The sequence below is a fragment of the Mercurialis annua genome, linkage group LG3 (genome assembly GCF_937616625.2).
Source record: "Mercurialis annua linkage group LG3, ddMerAnnu1.2, whole genome shotgun sequence".
Taxonomy (NCBI): domain Eukaryota; kingdom Viridiplantae; phylum Streptophyta; class Magnoliopsida; order Malpighiales; family Euphorbiaceae; genus Mercurialis; species Mercurialis annua.
Window position 1 is genome coordinate 58112063 of NC_065572.1, and position 3988 is coordinate 58116050.

The 3988-nt window shown below is 45.1% G+C and overlaps 1 non-coding gene across 1 annotated transcript; it reads left to right on the forward strand.

Annotated features, from left to right (window-relative positions):
• Window positions 1–3270: 3270 nt before the first annotated feature.
• On the forward strand, window positions 3271–3378 carry LOC126675986 (small nucleolar RNA R71). The gene has a single exon (XR_007640165.1). It is a non-coding gene; the product is annotated as a small nucleolar RNA R71 (small nucleolar RNA).
• Window positions 3379–3988: the final 610 nt, after the last annotated feature.

Consider the following 3988-nt stretch of genomic DNA (forward strand, 5'->3'; position numbering starts at 1 on the left):
CGCAACCCAATGCTTGGTCACTAGCGTCACACATTAGCTCAAAGGGCAAACTCCAATCCGGAGATGAGATAATAGGAGCGGTCACAAGCGCCTCCTTTAGCTTCTCAAAAGCACTTTGGCATTCCTTTGTTAATTCAAACGGTGCATCCTTCACTAGTAAACTCGTCAAGGGTCTTGCAATAGATGAAAAATCCTTAATGAACCGCCGGTAAAAACCCGCATGGCCCAAAAATGCCCGGACTCCCTTGACCGTAGTTGGTGCGGCTAATCTCTCAATAACTTCCGTTTTTGCCCTATCCACTTCAATCCCCGCTTCCGATATCCGATTCCCGAGTACAATGCCCTCATCCACCATAAAATGGCATTTCTCCCAATTGAGTACTAAATTAGTCTCGACACATCGCGCTAGCACACGGTTTAGATTTGCCAAACATCCCTCAAACGAATCACCAAACACGGAGAAATCGTCCATGAACACCTCCATGATATCCTCAACCATATCGTTAAAGATTGAGGTCATACATCTTTGAAATGTGGCGGGTGCGTTGCATAAACCGAAATGCATTCGCCGGTATGCAAAGGTACCGTTGGGGCATGTGAAGGTCGTCTTATCTTGATCTTCCGGGAGAATTAATATTTGATTGTAACCGGAGTACCCATCAAGGAAACAATAAAACTTGTGTCCCGCTACCCTTTCTAACATTTGATCGATAAATGGTAGCGGAAAGTGATCGTTTCGGGTTACCTCATTGAGCTTCCGATAATCGATGCATACTCGCCAACCGGTTACCGTCCTTGTGGAGATTTGCTCGCCTTTTTCATTCTCCACCATTGTCATACCTCCCTTTTTAGGCACACATTTAATGGGACTAACCCACTCACTATCCGAAATCGGATAGATTATTCCGGCGTCGAGGGGCTTGACGATCTCTTTGTGCACTACCTCCTTCATGTTTGGATTTAATCTTCGTCGCCTTTGAGTTGATTTCTTTGACTCGTCTTCGAGATTAATCTTATGCATCACAATTTGAGGACTTATACCTCGAATATCAGAGATTTGCCACCCCATTGCTAGCATGTGCTCTTTCACTACTTGCACAACCCTCCTTTCTTGATCCTTAGAAAGCTTATTTGAGATGATTATCGGTAAAGTTTCATTTTCTCCAATAAAAGTATACCGGAGGTGAGTCGGAAGCGGCTTCATTTCAACCTTCGGGGGCAACTACGAAGACGGTGGAGTCACACCATTGCTCTTGTTTAAACTTTCCGGCTTCGGTTCATCCTCTCTAGTGTATTCATCATCCACCGACCCGGAATGAAACGAAACTTGAGAAATGTACTGAGAAAAACTTTCTGCTCCCTTTAACTCATGGGGCTCGATCGAGCCTTTCATTAAAAGGGAGGGCTCGATCGAGCCCTTAGTGTTAAATGAAGCAAGAATTTTTTCCTCTGAGAAGCTTGACAACTCAAAATTTCCAGAAATTTCCCCCTTTGCTTGATTCAACACTTGCACATTTTCTTGAAGTTGTTCTTGCACAATCTCATCAATGAAGTCTATCCTCATGCAATCCTCCTCCTCGATGGTATTCCGCATCACTCTCTTCATATCAAACTCCACCATTTCTTCATCAATTCTCAATGTCAATTTCCCACCATGTACATCAATTAAAGCTCTCCCGGTATTCATAAAGGTCTGCCCTAAGATAATTGGGCATTCCTTACTGCGTAATCCAAGATAACAAAGTCTACCGGGAATATAAACTTATCCACCTTCACAAGAACATCTTCTACAATCCCAAACGGCCTCTTCAACGAATGATCCGCGAGTTGGAGTACCATCGAGGTGCTTTTCACGGTTTGATCTCCACACAACGCCCTAAAAAGAGTGAGAGGCATAAGATTAATACTAGCGCCAAGGTCACATAAGCAATTTATTGAATTCATAGTGCCTATAGTACAAGGTATAGAGAAACTCCCTGGGTCCTTCAACTTAGTCTGTAGGTCATTCAAGATGATTGAGCTACACACTTCTGGAATGGGAACCGTTGCGCCATTATCCCAACTCCGTTTGTTGGTAATGATGTCCTTTAAGAACTTGGCATATTGTGGCATCTCACGGAGCGCATCCGCCAAGCTTAGATTGATTTGCAATTTCTTGAAGATCTCAAGGAACTTGTGAAATTTTTCGTTCCCTTGAGCTTTCCTTAACCGGCTTGGGAATGGAACCGGTGGTACAAACGGTGGCGGCGGTGGTGGCCTCACATAGGGCTCTTCAACCTCGATAACCACTTCCTCACATTCCGTTGGTAGTTCTTGACTTGAGCTTGCTACATCAACAACCACTCGAGGCTCATCCTCCTCAACAACATGCTTTTTCCCATTGGCTTTCTCAAGGTTTCTCCCGCTTCAGAGCTCTACCGCCTTAACTTGCTCTCTAGGGTTGTTTTCCGTAGTGGATGGCAACTCCTTGAGGTCTTCCTTGAAGCGAAATCGCCATTTGAGAAATTTGAGTTTCCAAATGATGGATAGTAGAAGCTTGATTCTTCTCCCTTTGCTCCATTTTTTCTAACTTCTCTAGTGCCTTGAAAGCACATTTCCCTCATCCGTATTCTTTTGTGGTTGGAATCCCGGAGGGTGTTGAGGTCTACCACCATAGTTGTTTCCTTGCCCTTGATGGTTTTGATAAGGGCCTTGATAAGGACCTTGTTGTTGGGGCCTATTTCCTCCTTGGAAACTAGGACCCGCTTGTTGATTTGCTTGCACATTGCCTTGGCCCTCTTGATTCCTCCATCCGAAGTTAGGATGGTTTCTCCACCCCGGATTATAGGTATTCGAATAAGGATCATTCCCTTGGCGTTGACCTCCCACATAATTCACTTGTTCGCTCCACGCTTGACCCGTGGCATAGCACTCACTACTTCCATGATTGAAATCCCCACAATGCTCACAACCTACTTGGACATACGCAACCGGAGCATTCCGTGGACCCACTTGCTTCTTCAAGGCATCAACTTGACTTTGCAAAGAGGCATTCATGGCTTTCATCGCTTCAAACTCCTTGGATTGGTCAAGTGTCATTAATGCCTTTTGAGCCGGTGGTCTTCTCCTTTCCGAGGACCACGTGCTACTAACCATAGCCAATTTTTCAATCAACTCATTAGCCTCATCAAGCGTCTTTTGCATCAAAGAACCTCCCGCGGCCGAATCAATGGTAGATCTTGTAATCTCACCCAAACCATTATAGAATATTTGAAGCACATGCTCCCTTACAAGTCGATGATGAGGTACGTGCCTTTGGAGATCCTTGAACCTCTCCCAAGTTTCATAGAGAGATTCCCCCTCATATTGGTAATAATCAATGATGTCCTTTGTCAACTTTGCGGTTCTCCCCATCGGAAAGTACTTGTGAAGGAAAGCTTGAGCAAGATCCCGCCAATTGTGGATTGATGCATTAGGTAATAACCGAAGCCACAAGCTTGCCTTATCTCTTAGTGAGAATGGAAACATCCGAAGTTTGATTTGATCGGCGGTGACATTATGGAGCTTGAATGTGTCCAACACTCCCAAGAACTTGGCTATGTGTTCATTCGGATCCTCACTTGGTAACCCATAGAATTGGCACCGATTCTCTATGAGTTGAATCGTGCTAGGCTTGATTTCAAAAGTAGCCGCTGTGACCGGCCTTGCAAAGCACCCATAGGTGGCGTTATCCACATCCGGGAGGAAGAAATCCCCCAAAGTTTGTCTTTGTGCTTGATGGCCTTGAACTTGAGGGTTATTGTCCCCTTGTTGCTCTTGCCGATTTCTCTCATCGAGTGGAGGAGGCGGATGTTGCCTCACTCCATCGTCATGAGGGTGATATTGCTCCTCCTCATAATTATCTTCCCCATGTTCCATGATAACGGGTCTACGATTCTCTCTTCTCACACTTCTTTCAAATCTCCCGAGGTTGTCTTGGAATGGTTCTAGCGGAAGATTGGCCCTTCGT